This window comes from Schistocerca piceifrons, chromosome X, assembly GCF_021461385.2.
Source record: "Schistocerca piceifrons isolate TAMUIC-IGC-003096 chromosome X, iqSchPice1.1, whole genome shotgun sequence".
NCBI lineage: Eukaryota > Metazoa > Arthropoda > Insecta > Orthoptera > Acrididae > Schistocerca > Schistocerca piceifrons.
Genome location: NC_060149.1, coordinates 480239493 through 480256156, shown reverse-complemented (window position 1 = coordinate 480256156; position 16664 = coordinate 480239493). Strand labels below are relative to the sequence as shown.

At 43.2% G+C, this 16664-nt stretch overlaps 1 protein-coding gene across 1 annotated transcript in view; it reads right to left on the bottom strand.

Annotated features, from left to right (window-relative positions):
• Positions 1-16362, bottom strand: part of LOC124721351 (elongation of very long chain fatty acids protein AAEL008004-like) — an 80229-nt gene extending 63867 nt beyond the window's left edge. Inside the window, exon 1 of the mRNA XM_047246274.1 lies at positions 16306-16362. The gene's annotated coding sequence lies outside the window, so the exon portion shown is untranslated. The remainder of the gene's footprint in view (positions 1-16305) is intronic.
• Positions 16363-16664: the final 302 nt, after the last annotated feature.

Genomic DNA, 16664 nt, shown 5'->3' with positions numbered 1-16664 from the left:
TTAGATGTCACAGAACTGCTTTAATGGCACACATCCCTCTAACTTACTTCTTACTCAAAAGTTTGAAAAATTTGTAGCAACCTCATTCAGTGCACATAGTTAAAGCTAGGTTAAGGCGAAACTAACGTCTTGTCTGTCCATGGGAATCCAAATTTCAGACAAGTAACAGGAACTAAGCGTAAATGAAATACAAAAAAGAGTAGCGTGAACAGACGACTTCTTTAGTATATATGCAATTTCGTTGGCATGCTATGAGACAAGGTTGTGACAGTGACGGACTGACCATGCAGACAAGGTACCATCAGCATGCCGAGGGCAAAACGGTCAACAAGACACTACAAACAGACACAAAGGCGGCCACCAAGTCCCGAAAGCTCCGTAGTCGTCGGGGATCGCACTCAACGGATTTATGCCTGACAGTTGCTTGGCAGCGAATCGGCGAGTCGCAAGGACGCGGTTCCTCCGTTTCCTTCGTCCAACGCAAAAACTTATGGGTAGAATAGTCTGGAACTACCCACGAAACGTCCACAGCTTTTACCTTTCTGTACCAGGTCTACGTGTAAAACTGGTTTTATTCCCTTTGTAAATCCCTGGTAACACCTAGGACTTTTACTTGTCACTTATCACTTATTTTACCTCTGGCAATGTTTTTTAATGTGAAAATTGTCGAGTTACAGCACGTCTCGGTGTCCCCGTTGAAATATAGGTCCCCGTATAACTGGCAGGTAATTCGGTTCATGTCCACGAAGACCATGCCTAGGAAACCACTGTGGAGTTCGAATTAACCTTCGGGTCGATGACAGCTTTAATTTTACTAAACTGCACTATCAGTTCCTGTTTGGAGAATCGAACGGTACCATAGTTCTAACGAATTCCGTATACTTTTTTGTCAACTAATCATCAAACATGCTTCATGCAGTTTCTTTTAGTTCTTTTAGACACAATCGTAGCATGTATTTATCGTGACCAGATTCAGCAACTCATCATCCATCTTCAGAACCCCAATTCCTACGCAGAATACTGCAAATTAAAAGTCCGCAACATTCGTTGTCAAATTCAAAAATATCCTTAATTTATAATAAACACTGATTTCTGGTGCTAGTTTCTAAGACACAATATTACCAATTTTATGTTTCCCTCTTTGCTGATACGAACTGTTTAATGGACACTCAGACAGAAGACGGAGAATAACCAGCCAGTGTAGGAAACAGATAATCTGCTTCTAAATCGTAAATGTCTAGTGATTGCGATATGCACTAAAATAAAATTGAATTTAGCGTAGTACTACACTCTAGGTAGTGTGTGAATTTCAGATTTTTCGATATGAAATGGATAAAATATGGCTTGAAAAGGATATAAAATATTTTGGATAGGAAACTGTGACAATACTTACGTTATAGATAAGCATGATGTAAACTGATGTCTAAGAGGAATATCTCTTCGCCTCTAGCGAACCTTGCGCGACAAGCAGCAGGCAATAAATTTTTGATATCTTTCATGAAACACCATAGATTCTTCAAGAGATATATTTTTCAGAACTAAGCCCAACGAAAAATGTAGCGGGTGAAAAAAAGCTTCTCAGTCTAGTATTCAGCGTCTATAACGACGTTTAGCCTTTGTCACTATTATGCACTGAGCAAGACAGTACACAGAACTTGCAATCAGGGGGAATCCCCTACTATCGTATACATTTAGATTTTTAGAGAAACACACAGGAGATTGCCAGAAAAATCGTTCCAAGCGTCCACTATCTATTCCTGCAGTTATCGTTATCCAACTGAGCTATCACTCCGTGCTTACTAACCTAATTGTTGACGGCGCGCTTTACGGCAACTTTCCTATCGCAATTTTCGAATCGTTAAGCGGCAAGGACACATCTCTTTCTCTTTTCTTTCCATCCCTCCTGAGGAACAAGTGGCCTTAGGGTAACTTCTGCAGTGTGGCCTACATCTCATTGTACAAAACTGTTTCGGACAGTGAGAGTAATCAACCTTGGCAGATGGACAGAACGGGAAGCTGTAGGGAGAGGGGCAAGGACAGCTACAGCGGCTGCTGGTGAAGTGGTCGGCGCACCTCTGGCCTTGCGACCTCCGGGGCCTACAAGGAAGGATAGCTACAGCCACCACCCAAGGTGTTCCGGTGCGGTTTTCTTCCGGCTCTGCAGCTCACTTGCCTTCGCCATGTCAGAGAAAAGCCACAGCAGCTAATATGCAAGGTGTTTTTTTTCATGTATTTAACATATTATTGTTTGCACGGCAGCTATTTCCACATTCTATGAGGGGATGAAGTTCATTACAAATAAAATAATTCTGATGAGTTACTCATTTAAAGTCTGTAACTGATTAAGGAGACAAATAGAGATCAGATATTCTTTTGCTCAGGGAATTTACCATTTATAGTGTAAACTTTATTGAGGACAAATCTGTGCGAGCTTACAGCATGTAAGTTACAAGCTGCATTCGTTTCCTATTAAACTGTCTGTATATTATATGCTCTATGCGGAAATGAGACCGAGACACAAACTAGAGAGGACCTGTGTGACAGACCATCCATTGTCAATTCAGCGTGCCGTATCTGCGCATTTACGTCATTCTAGAAAGATGCGTTTAGCGTAATACGCTTCTCGGCTTGCTGTTACACCATACCGCGAAACTCTCTGAATTTATTACACGCCTGAAATACGTTAGAGATTTGATTACGTTATACACATACAAACGCATCTCTCTTCACTTAACTCCTCGAAGACCGAATTTCATGTTTAGAACTTTTACAGATACGGTCTACTTATTAAAGTGATCGAAGGCCTAGAGGACATTCCTACACTCTTCTTGTTCGGGGGGAGGGTGGGTGTTCATCGGTTTTCTGAGTGGTTTAATGCAGCCTTCAAGACTTTCTTTCCTGTGCCAGTCTCTTCATCTAAGAGTAGCTGTTCACCACACCTTCTAAATTATTCGTTCTATGTGTTTCAGTCACTATCTTCCAGTTCAGTACTACTCCCTCTAGTACCGTAGCATTTATTCCCTGATGCATAACAGATGTCTCATCATTTTGTCCCTTGTTCTAGTCATTATTTTCCGCGTACTCTTGTCCTCACTGGTTCTGAGGACAACATCCTCATTTCTCACTTTATAAGGCTATCTATTTTTCAATAGACATTTTACACTCCTGGAAATGGAAAAAAGAACACATTGACACCGGTGTGTCAGACCCACCATACTTGCTCCGGACACTGCGAGAGGGCTGTACAAGCAATGATCACACGCACGGCACAGCGGACACACCAGGAACCGCGGTGTTGGCCGTCGAATGGCGCTAGCTGCGCAGCATTTGTGCACCGCCGCCGTCAGTGTCAGCCAGTTTGCCGTGGCAAACGGAGCTCCATCGCAGTCTTTAACACTGGTAGCATGCCGCGATGGCGTGGACGTGAACCGTATGTGCAGTTGACGGACTTTGAGCGAGGGCGTATAGTGGGCATGCGGGAGGCCGGGTGGACGTACCGCCGAATTGCTCAACACGTGGGGCGTGAGGTCTCCACAGTACATCGATGTTGTCGCCAGTGGTCGGCGGAAGGTGCACGTGCCCGTCGACCTGGGACCGGACCGCAGCGACGCACGGATGCACGCCAAGACCGTAGGATCCTACGCAGTGCCGTAGGGGACCGCACCGCCACTTCCCAGCAAATTAGGGACACTGTTGCTCCAGGGGTATCGGCGAGGACCATTCGCAACCGTCTCCATGAAGCTGGGCTACGGTCCCGCACACCGTTAGGCCGTCTTCCGCTCACGCCCCAACATCGTGCAGCCCGCCTCCAGTGGTGTCGCGACAGGCGTGAATGGAGGGACGAATGGAGACGTGTCGTCTTCAGCGATGAGAGTCGCTTCTGCCTTGGTGCCAATGATGGTCGTATGCGTGTTTGGCGCCTTGCAGGTGAGCGCCACAATCAGGACTGCATACGACCGAGGCACACAGGGCCAACACCCGGCATCATGGTGTGGGGAGCGATCTCCTACACTGGCCGTACACCACTGGTGATCGTCGAGGGGACACTGAATAGTGCACGGTACATCCAAACCGTCATCGAACCCATCGTTCTACCATTCCTAGACCGGCAAGGGAACTTGCTGTTCCAACAGGACAATGCACGTCCGCATGTATCCCGTGCCACCCAACGTGCTCTAGAAGGTGTAAGTCAACTACCCTGGCCAGCAAGATCTCCGGATCTGTCCCCCATTGAGCATGTTTGGGACTGGATGAAGCGTCGTCTCACGCGGTCTGCACGTCCAGCACGAACGCTGGTCCAACTGAGGCGCCAGGTGGAAATGGTATGGCAAGCCGTTCCACAGGACTACATCCAGCATCTCTACGATCGTCTCCATGGGAGAATAGCAGCCTGCATTGCTGCGAAAGGTGGATATACACTGTACTAGTGCCGACATTGTGCATGCTCTGTTGCCTGTGTCTATGTGCCTGTGGTTCTGTCAGTGTGATCATGTGATGTATCTGACCCCAGGAATGTGTCAATAAAGTTTTCCCTTTCTGGGACAATGAATTCACGGTGTTCTTATTTCAATTTCCAGGAGTGTACTAGCACTACCACTCAAAACTCTTCGCTTGTCTTCGTTTTGGTTTCCCACAGTCTATGATCCACTTCCATATAACGCTGTGCTCCAAACGTACAGTCTCAGAAATTGGTCCCTCAAATTAAGGCCTATGCTGGACACTGGTAGACTTACACTGACAGAAAAAAATCACAACACCAAGATGGAGATGTACGACATAACAGAAAGTTGGTAGGCGTGTTTCTACATCTGAAAGGTGACGTCTGTTCAGTCGCGCAAGAGAGGCGCTAGTAGCGCCACTATGAGCATGCAGAACAGGTTTGCTTTAAATACACGTTGTAACAGATGTGAGCGGTTGTTACCTTTGAGACTGGACGCGGTGAGTTGAAGTTGGTCAAGAATGTGTTTAAGGGGAGAAAGACGCCATTATAAACACCTCACTGGGTTTGAACGAGATCGTGTAAGGCGGCTACGAGAAGTTGGATGTTCCATTTGCGATACTGCAGAAAGACTTGGCAGGAATGTAGTCACTGTACATGATCGCTGGCAGCTCCGGTCACAAGAATGCACGGTCGCAAGAAGACCGGGCTCCGGATGGCCACGTGGCACTACCGAGAAGGAAGACCATCTTGTTCGGCGTATGGCCCTCGCGTATTTTACTGCATCTGCACCAGCAATGTGAGCAGCTGCTGTCATCACAGTGACATAACGAGTGACACAACGAACTGTCATAAATCGGTTAAAGGACAGCTCCGAGCCAGACGCCCTATAGCGTGCATTCCAGTGACCGCAAACCACGGCCATTTGCGACTTCAGTGGTGTCAAGCGAGAGTTCATTGGAGGGCAGCATGGAAGTCTGTTGTGTTTTCTGATGAAAGCTGGTTCTGCCTCGGTTCCAGTGATGGCCGTGTGTGTTGGAAGGAGGCCAGTTGAGGGCCTGCAAGCAACCTGTCCACATGCTAGACACACTGCACCTACACCTAGAGCTATGGTCTGGTATGCGATTTCGTATGACGGCAGGAGCACTCTCATGTTTATCTCACGCACCCTGACTGCAAATTTGTACGTCAACCTGGTGATTCGACCTGTTATGCTGCCACTCATAAACATGGTTCCAGATGGTGTTTTCCAACAAGATAACGCTCCTCGATATACCGCTATTGTAACTCTATATGCCGGCCACTTGGGCTGAGCGGTTCTAGGCGCTTCAGTCCGGAACCGCGCTGCTGCTACTGTCGCAGGTTCGAATCCTGCCTCGGGCATGGATGTGTGTAATGTCCCTAGGTTAGTTAGGTTTAAGTAGTTGTAAGTCTAGGGGACTGATGACGTCAGATGTTAAGTCCCATAGTGCTTAGAGCCATTTGAACCATAACTCAATATGCTCGACTGAGTGCTGACATGTAGCCTTGGCCTGCTCGATCACTAGATCTGTCTCCAGTTGCGCACATATGGGACATCATCGGACGACAGCTCCAGCGTCATCCACAAAAAGCACCGACCGTACCTGCATTGACCGACCGAGTGCAACGGGCGTGGAACTCCATCCCACAAATTGATACCCGGCGCGCGTACAACATGTCCGTGGACGTTTGCATGCTTGCATTCAACATTTTAGCTGTTACACTGGTTATTAATGTACCAGCGTTTCACATTTGCACTGCCATATCTCGTGCTTCCATTAAGCTGTCATCTTTAAATGTTAATCACTTAAATATGCTACCTAGACAAATGCGCTCCAGAAATTTCATTCCCCTACATTAATTATTTTTTGGCATTGCGATTTTTTCCGTCAGTGTGTTTTTTACTGTGGGATGCTCTCTTTGCTTTCGCCAGTGTACTTCTTATATCCTCCGTGATGCGTAATTTTGCTTGCAAGGTAGCAAAGTTTCTTCACTTTGTCTACTTTATGGTCCTCAATGTTAATCTTAAAACCATCGCTAATCTCATTTCTGCTACTCTTCATTAGTTTCATCTACCTATAACGGCTAACAGAACTGAAATAAATCGGACTACGCTGATCAGTGTAGTCCTCGATTATTCATAATAAGCGCTTTATACGTGGAACGTCAGTCCTTCATATCTTATCCCACTTCTTATAACGATGGTTTTTGAAAGCAGCTGTCAAGATTTTTCTAAAGTACTGTAGCGAAACCATTGTATAGATGTTAAACTCAGAACACTCGTCGATAGGCGACGGTGTGTTCTCCTTCTTTGTGTCGGGCAAGGAGCTCGTGATACAATGCGGGTGGTCTGTGAACCCTGGAAGCGTAGGCTGGGTGTGTCCTTGGCCCCATACTATGCGAGGTGCGAGAGAGCGGTCGTCGCCGCCCACTGCTAAACAATCTGGCCATCACCTCCGCAGGGAAACATGATGCCACGATTCGCTCACCACGTCGGTCGGTTCCAGCCGCAAAGGGGTGGTTCACTGGCACCATCTCTCTAGACGTGTTCGGTAAGTGAGGTGTTGCTTCCCAAAACCGGTCTGCAACCTTTACTTTCCCTTCTGACGGATGCCCCCGTAACTCTCGGTTTCTGCTCGGCGACCTCAGAGGCTGCGACGCGTTGTCGTAATCCTGGACCGCAGCCCTGAGCTCCAGCGCGTTGCCAACCTTGGCTGCTATTATGCCGCTTTCTCATAGAACATTCGATGTTGAAATCCTGATGGTGGGCTTATTCAGTTTGTACTTATAAACGTCTATAAAATACTGAACGTAAATATTCCGGCAATAGCACGTCAATAATCGGAGACGTAATATTGAGTCTACGTTCTTACCTACGAATTACTTTAAAGTGAGTGACAGTGTGTACTTTTTCCTGTTCCACGTGCCATTACCGGTATGAACATTTTTTCCTGTGCCTATCGTGGATATAGCGTAGGAACAAGATTGCATATATGTCTGTGAACTGTTGTTATCAAAATATTATTTTTAGGATCTCTACAGGTGCAATATGTAGTGGTTGAAGAGTACTGACAGATTCTGTCCTGAAACCTGGTCCTTGCAACATTTCACGAGATAAGAGACGTCTTCCTTCAAGTGGCCGACACGATTTCTGTCGCAGTATCCCGGGAAGCAAATAAACCAGTGACCATTCGCGTTCTCCTCCTTTATATAAAGTCTGAATCAGTGGTAATCCAGTCTGCTATGGATACTACACACTTGAGCCTTTTGTAAGAGCCAAATCAAAATCGGTTTCTTTTTTGCCTCCGAGGTGCTAAACATTGAGTTAATCTCAAGTTTTTAATATTCTTTGCAATAAATGCAACCCCTAGAGGAAATTATTCTCACTTAACCTCAGCGCAAACATTTTTTGTAATCGCCTGTGTTTCAAAATACATATTTGCCACACTTAGTACGTTTACGTTTCGCGTGAAATAGAGTTCTCCGCAGGTCATTCGACGCTCCAATAAGTCGAGAATAATTGTGTATCAAATTTTTAAGAAATAAATTTAAAAAATAGGAGTGAAGACGTAAATCAACACTCTGGTTGAGTGCTGGCACAAAGAACGCAAGGATGATGAATTTAATTCCATCAATTAGAACGCAATGCTTAAAAGTTCGTGCGTTGAATATACAGGTAAACTGCCATATTGTTAGGTTTTACTCCAGCGAAGGAGAGTACTGTTTTCGATTTGCACGACTATTGCTTGTGTAATTAATCATGTAATTTTGGTAGTAGGTGACAATCATAAGCAGAAGAAAAGCTGCACATTTTTCATGGGATAACAAGAAGAATATTGCCACTTTTCTCGTCCGAGGTAATGGAAAATACATTTGACTACTTTAGCACAGTTAGGTGTTACCAAGCGTCATGCACTAATGCCAATCCTAACGTGTATTATCTGTATCAAGGAGTATTCAGCTTATGTTACCGTAATGTCTGATGTAGTTTCTGTTTTAGTTAATATTTTCTGAAATTGTGAACAGATGAATATCGTATAACTTTGTGGAAAACTGTGGATCGTAGCACTAATGTTCAGCGGCTTAACTTCTTGTAAGTCAGCACTAAGTGTTCTGCCAACAATAGCGATAGTGAGCAACAGTACTAGTCGATATCGGACAAAAGTATGGAGGTAAGCACTTACACTGGCACAAGATGTAAAAATTCAGAAGTCGCTCATTTTGTTAATCGGAAATAACAGAAAACCTAAAATAACATGAGTGGCCAAAGATTCAGTCAAGAACTCGACCTTTTACAACAGATGTTCTGGCCTGGTTACCATTTCTCACTACTGTTGTTCCCAGTCAGGAATGGATAACACGAATCTGTATTTTCTAAACAATGGCTTAATAAATATTTCCGTTTATATATTAAAATATTGGATAGGGACTGAGACAAGACCATCCACACAGACCAGTATTCTGTTGACTGTTGGTCAAATTGTGTTGATCACAATGTGTCATTGCACGACGTCCCTCAGAAATGCGCAAGTCAGTCGACTGCAGACAGGGCAATGGTGATCACGTCTAATTTATGTGATAAGGTACGCTGTGGTTTTGCAGCTGGAATCGACGCGGAGCTAAAAGCATTGGGATTTGCCTGTGCGGTTAAGTGAAAGACAGATTCATTCCTTTATTTATCCCATAATGTCATAGAGAAAGGAAAAAGTAAAAGAAAAATATTAAAGAAAATAATCATCGTTTGGTAATCTTGCTGCTAATGCCTCACTGTGTATGATCGTTTTCTCATTCAGTGAGGACATTGTCATGAATGTTCTACATATAGCGCAACTCTGTTGTCTCCTGGACTACTGAGTTTGCTTTCGTATTTTTTATGTTTTTCGAACTATAAGGAAGTGTCTGAAGTCCTGCATAAAGAGTAATGTTAAAAGAGACGTAACACTAGTCGATATTTGACAAAGAGCAGAGAAGAAACTAGATGTGTCGCATTGAAGAACCATTCACCCAAAATGAATTAATGTAATCAAGAAAAATAAAAATAAATATAAATTATCCTAAAAGTTAACTTAGCCAGATGGAGGTCAGAATCAGCTTTCATTAGATTAGAATTAAATTGTCTCTGAGTGAATATTCTCGATTATGAGGAAGTACACAGCATCAATGTTCTGGTTTAAGAGATGTAGTCCCGAATATTGAGATCTGCCAGCTGAAACCGTTCGATGCTAGCCGAGAGACCACTGTAGTGAGAAAATCACTCATATATGTGTAACGAAGGATTCTTGAGAATGCAACCGAACGTGGCGAGGCTATGTTCATGAGGACCGATATTCAACCACTCGTACGTCCTTTTTATTTGGACCTTTTCCATTTTTGCCAATGACTTCAGGCACATGTCAGACTGGATCCTCCAATGAAGCTACAATAATTGTGTTGCAGTTCTCCGACCACGTGAGTCTAGGGTCCATCTTCAATGATTACGACATGCGTTGCAAATTAAGAACGTCCTTATCTTCTCCCTTGGTCTGCTGAGCTATTTTTCTGCTTCTAATGATGTGGTTGTCAAAGGTGCGACGAAGTCCTACAAAAACGCATATTAACGTTCCATAAATATTTCTACCCATTTTTACTGATGAAAAAAACGTCGTTATACATAAAAGCGTATCTCTTACATGATTTTTCACGTAAAAAGTCTAGCAATCGTGTTGCATTCCCACTATAATTTAACATATTCATCACGATCCTCATATTGCCCAATCTGAACGTTCTATATTTCCTCTTACCACTAAAAATGGTTCAAATGGCTCTGAGCACTATGGGACTTAACTGCTGGGGTCATCAGTCCCCTAGATCGTACAACTACTTAAACCCAACTAACCTAAGGACATCACACACATCCATGCCCGAGGCAGGATTCGAACCTGCGACCGTAGCCTCTTACCATTAAGGCTGGCGCAGGTTCTATCCAGTTGTCCACTTTAGTTACTTTGACTCTGCAGTGACGTATATTTAGTTGCTTCTTTTCGATCGATCCCTTACTCGTTCATGTGGACGTTCTCTTTAATAACATGCAATGCAGACGTAAATACTATTAAATAATTGCTATTTTTGTCGCAACAACCGTCTATGACAGTCTCTTACACAGAAATAGCATTTAGGAGCAACCTACGCATCTGCCGCCGCATTTCATAAGAGCTCTTGTGATGATACCATGTAATTTTAAAAAGGTAATTTGGAAAAATATAGAACTAATTTACTGCACAAACTATGTGGGCCTGTTTATCGGGACAATTCTGGAGTAAATAAATTGCGAGAATATTATTTTCTATATCCAAATGGTCCAAATGGCTCTGAGCACTATGGGACTCAACTTCTGAGGTCATTAGTCCCCTAGAACTTAGAACTAGTTAAACATAACTAACCTAATGACATCACACACATCCATGCCCGAGGCAGGATTCGAACCTGCGACCATAGTGGTCTCGCGGTTCCAGACTGCAGCGCCTAGAACCGCAAGCCACTACGGCCGGCTTTTTATATCCTTTTAATTTCATTTATCTACACTTACTGCCAGGTTGTATTTTATTCTCTCTTCAAGCCAGCTTATCACAGTTTGGAAAATCGGATACATAGATCTATGTCTTTCATAATTCGAGATTAGACAGTTGTTTCATTTGCCACCAAGAACGTATATTCGGAGTTGTAACCCTGCAGTGTAGTTGTTTCAGAGAGCTTCAATAGCTACGAATTCTGTCGACAATGAATGTGCATATTCCAGAACTAGGCGCAGAGTTTCTCCGACTGTGTCCTGAATCGGTGAAATACTACGTTTCGTGCTGGGAACATATGTTACGAAACGGGAAGCTCCGTTCTATGGCTATTCTAGAAGCGGTATGGCCAGCCGTTAGATTCTTGATCGCAGTTAACAGTTCTCTGATTAGTGCGCTACCCCGCTACACACGTTTTTAGTTCAATACTTCAGTTATGCACCCCTGAGACCACACAGAGCTATAGATTTATAAGGATTGATTCCGTGCATAGGAAGCGCAGAAATTCATTTGAATCGATGTTGAAGGAGTTTTGCTGTTCGAGAAAGTTCAATTTATGTAACAGGGGATATGATACTGTGAGTATATGTTTTCCATGATTTCACTAAATCAATTAAGGACAAGAATGAGCTCTTAAAAGACAATTCCTTTCTCCCTATTTGTTCCTTCTGGGTTGCTGTTCCACCGTTAATGATTGAGATACTGACGCGACGTTAAATTATTATCTTCCTTTTTTGACATTTAAATACAGTTTCTTCATATCTGCACTAGGAAATGTTTATTTATCGCATTAGTGAATAATACCTTTCGCGTTTCCAATACGTCGCATAAAGTCCAAGTATATATGGATAGAACCTCTGAAACAGCTGGAACATAAATATTTCACAAGGTAATAACGTGTACATATTTACGATGTTTAGAAAGTTGTTACTCAACGGTTTTGGAACCGAGAAAGTTATGTATGAAGCTATTCATACTAAAATTATTAGCTGTACAAAGTATATTCCGTCAACTACACATTTGGAAGATCTAATGTTACATGTGGTACTTTAAGTAAGGTGTTGTTTAGTGCCGCGCGGGATTAGCCGCGCGCTCTAAGGCGCTGCAGTCATGGACTGTGCGGCTGGTTCCGGCGGAGGTTCGAGTCCTCCCTCGGGCATGGGTGTGTGTGTTTGTCCTTGGGATAATTTGGATTAAGTCGTGTGTAAGCTTAGGGACTGATGACCTTAGCAGTTAAGTCCCATAAGATTTCACACACATTTGAACATTTTTTTGTTGTTGTTTAGTTATGTTACTCAGTGGCCTGTGACGAGTAGTACATCGGGAAGACGAGGTTCTGCTTAATCATTATTCAGCAAAGATAATTATTTCGGTGTTCGAACGCTTAAATGAAGAGAAGACTTACAAATCCGATGGTAATTCAATATCTAGTGACGTAGTCAGTAGCTCGTTTGGCACAGATGCAGACATCTTAACAATTCTATGTTGATATAGGTTACATGTATGTGTTGGGAACGACCTGCTGAATTGATCAAAAGAAATATCCATTGAAGCCAAGATCGCTGGATCGCTGAACGAGGCGCAGTAGCTTGGAGCGTATTTCATAATACGTAAACTTCGTCCCAGACTAATGCTAATCGAGGGGGGCGGAGGGGAGGGGGTGGCATTGAATAAAGTCTTTGGATCCTATTGAGAGCCCTCTAGCTCGCGTAACTATCTGAGTATCTTTTTTTTTCCTGCTATAAATCAGGCTAGCTAAATTCAGAAGTGTGCTTCTGTTTTCGTAACCCGAAAAAAATTTCAGAACCCTTTAAGTCTCGCTAGAAACACTTTGAAACGTAGAGGAAGCTTTTCGGCATTACACACATGAGCTATATAGAATTGATAAAAATAAATTTCTTTTGAAGCCAAGATCGCTGACTAATACTTTCATTTCGCGATGATCGGTTTCGACAGAAGCTTGCTGTCATCATCTGATCTTCGGAAATTTAAAGCCCGTACATATCATTCACACAACGGGAATCACATTAGTGGAATGTCTTCCCGCTATGTGACTGATATGTAAGCACTTTACATTTCCGAAGATCAGATGATGACAGCAAGCTTCTGTCGAAACCGATCATCGCGAAATGAAAGTATTAGTCAGCGATCTTGGCTTCAAAAGAAATTTATTTTTATCAGTTCTATATAGCTCATGCGTGTAAAGCCGAAAAGCTTCCTCTACGTTTCAAAGTGTTTCTAGCGAGACTTAAAGGGTTCTGAAACTTTTTCGGGTTACGAAAACAGAAGCACACTTCTGAATTTAGCTAGCCTGATTTATAGCAGGAAAAAAAAAGTTACTCAGATAGTTACGCAAGCTAGAGAGCCCTCAATAGGATCCAAAGACTTTATTCAATGCCACCCCCTCCCCTCCGCCCCCCTCGATTAGCATTAGTCTGGAACGAAGTTTACGTATTATGAAATACGCTCCAAGCTACTGCGCCTCGATCATTTCAGGACTGTGACATATTTGTGTGCTCGCTATGATAAGACAAAATTTGCGTAAAAAACAGGAAAAGAAATATGGCCCAAGAGTTGGTGACCAGGGGAACTCTGAGGTCAAGTCGCTCGCCCAAGGCTAGTGTCCTTCGCGGGTGCGGCAAACATGTGCTTGGAACGGACCGTGACCAATGTAAACATTTCAGCCGCAGGTGCTTCAGCCTCTCTCAAGCTGATGAACTAATGATTTTTACTGAGTGGAAACATAGGCGAGTGAAGGAAAATTCCGTTCAAGTTTCCTTTGTGTTCCTGGTTGAAAGTCATACTACAGAAATTGGCGATCGAGGCTTATTACGCTAGATTTAAGGGACTTACACAGAGCTTTTAATTGCATAAATTTCCAGGAAACATTCATATTAATTGCGATTAATAGTTGTTCATGAGGTGTTTGAGCTCACTTTACGTACAGTAATGTAATGTGAACTTTCCATGATGGTAAACAGTAGCTGACATGCCATTAGAATATGGTGAAAATGTATTTCCGCAAGACTGTTTATAGCATGCTATTAAATTTCTTAAGTCTGAGAGGAAACTTCTTATCATTGCAGCTCCCTTTCTTTCTGCTGCGATTATGGACCATTTTCACATTTACGGCGTAGTTTATACGCGGACGAAGTTGCGCAGCCATTCTTTATGTCAAAGAACATTAGCAATTATACTCAGTGCTTCCTGGACTGCCTGTGAAGAGAAGCCAGCAAACCACAAACGATGAGCTTCCAGCATTGATAATACACTTCCAAAGCTAGGGTTGTGTGATTGTCTTACCTGTTGTGACGTAGGAACTCACTGGCCAATGGAGTAGTACATTTCCGGAACTTCACATTACGTATCTTCTTAACGTAGATCGTTGTGATAACAAATGAACGTGAGAGAAGTGAATATTTCAGAAAAATGAGGAGCATGTGGCGCAGCAAGAAGGGGCAGTATGTAAGTGTCGCCGAAACCGTACAAGGTAATCCCAGTTGCCCGGACAGCTGTCACACGTGCAGAACAAGGCTTCTCAGTTACGGCGGGGAAGCATTAATGACCCTATCCTCTGCTCTCAAGCCGAACTTCTCTTGTTTCGAAACACGTTCCAGGCTCATGTATGAAATGGAAATTTTAAGAGGTCACACGCCTCGAAACATGAAGAGTAAAGCAAAAGCGGACACATGCTGGTATGTATTGGTGGCTAGAAGAGAGACATACACAAATACAGGCTCGCAGAGGCTGGTACCTATTCCGTTAGGCTCCGTTAGCGATGTTCTCCCTGTGGGCAGCACGGAACTGCTCCGGGTAGATTGACCTTCGGGCACTCATTGTAATCGTCTCTCGTGGAATACCTGATGTAAATCTAAATCAACACAGAGATGCTGGTGCCGAGATATGTTACATTCCAGGCAAAATTGCTGGGTAGCTATTTAAAAAAATTGCTTCTAAGCACGCTGTGTTTTAAAGTTCATATTTTGTGTGGATACTGTTGTTTCCTATCAATATTGTTACTTACTGTAATATTTGTGAGTATTCCTCAGAAAAAACCCTGTCCGATACACTTCAATTTGCAGTCCATGAAGCCTTCCGGCGGTATATGTTTTTATTTATAACGAATACCACAAGGTTAGGTTTAGCTAATATGCATACCAGAATGTCTTAGAGAACAAAATCACGGACATCTGAACATGGAGATTCTGTAAAGACGCTTAGATAGTTGTATGGCACTTATATAAAGCAATGGGAAATGCCAATAAAGAAAACTAAACATAATTATGAGATGCATTTATTTGATGTAGCGCATAGCTTTCTTTTGTTCAGTTCTTTACTTTGTACTAGGAAAGCATTGAGAAAGATATATTGGGTCGCATAAAATTACCAGACTATCTTCTGACTGCAGCTCTAAACTCTAGTGCACTTTTTATTGGCGTTGTTAGACATGGCACAGGTATCACGCAATACTTTGTTTCCACTGCTGGGATTACTAGTCTTACAGAATATCGACAGAGTACCTGTAGAGTCTCTTCAATTATATTTAATGAAGTAAGGAAAAGCACTGATTTGACAGATATAGCTTAAAAAAACTGTACCATCGAACTAGGTATTTGTTAAAGTGCTGACAAAGAACGAAATAAAATTAATAACTTCCACAAACCAATGTCTGTTGGGACCCTTCCCCCTTGTTCAATGGCGCCTTCATGAAGAATAAAGCGATTCATCATCTTTGTAATTTCTTTTTACACTAAACAGTAATTCCGTTCCTCTCCGACAAATAATAATAGCAAGTGAAACAAAGGAAGCTGTCCCTGCGTGGATAAGAGTTCTTTTTTTAAATTTTTTAAGGCAAATGTATACAGGGCAACGAGAAATTACCAGTCTTCTGGCTCGAATCGCAAACACTAGCGTTGTATCAAGTACGGAAAAGTACGATCCCATTAAGATTTTTCGAGTAATATTTTCCGTTTCCACAGTTAGCATTGTAAACTTGACAGAATACCTGTAGACTGTTTGTAGAGTCTTTACAGCTAGAATGGATGAGGCATTGTAAAGTGTAGATCCATAGGCTTAACCACTGGGAGTTACCTAAATCACAACCACAGGATAAAGAAATTGATTAACTGGAGACCCGTACTGACACTTGGGACATTGTCACTGTATTCAGTGTGTCATCATCGCCTACAATTCACCACATGATCTTCGTAACTCTGCTGTTGTAATGAACACTTTTAAATCCATTTCCATACAGAAAACTAAAACACGTCATTGCGAGAGAGGACCGGTAGCGCGCCTTACCTGCGTGCCTGGTGAGTGCTTGGTGGCTGGCGGCAGACGACGGGCGGACTGAGCGGCGCGCAGCCAGCGCTCGCTATATAGGCGCCCCTGCCGGCTGCCGGCTGGCGGGGAGTGACTCGCTGACGTAAATCCGCTGCACCAACCAGCTGGAAATGCCCATGCCGGCCGCACACTCCGCCTTCCGACCGTTCTGGAAAAAAAGATGCGCTCCTCTGTTAGTCTTAACAATTGTGGTACATACTGGCACCGAGTACCGAACACTAAAATTCCATCTCTTTATCAAGAGAACTCTTGTTCCTTCCCTACTTCATACATGTCTCCTTATTGTTACGTTCCTACTGCTGTAGGACCAAGAGAAG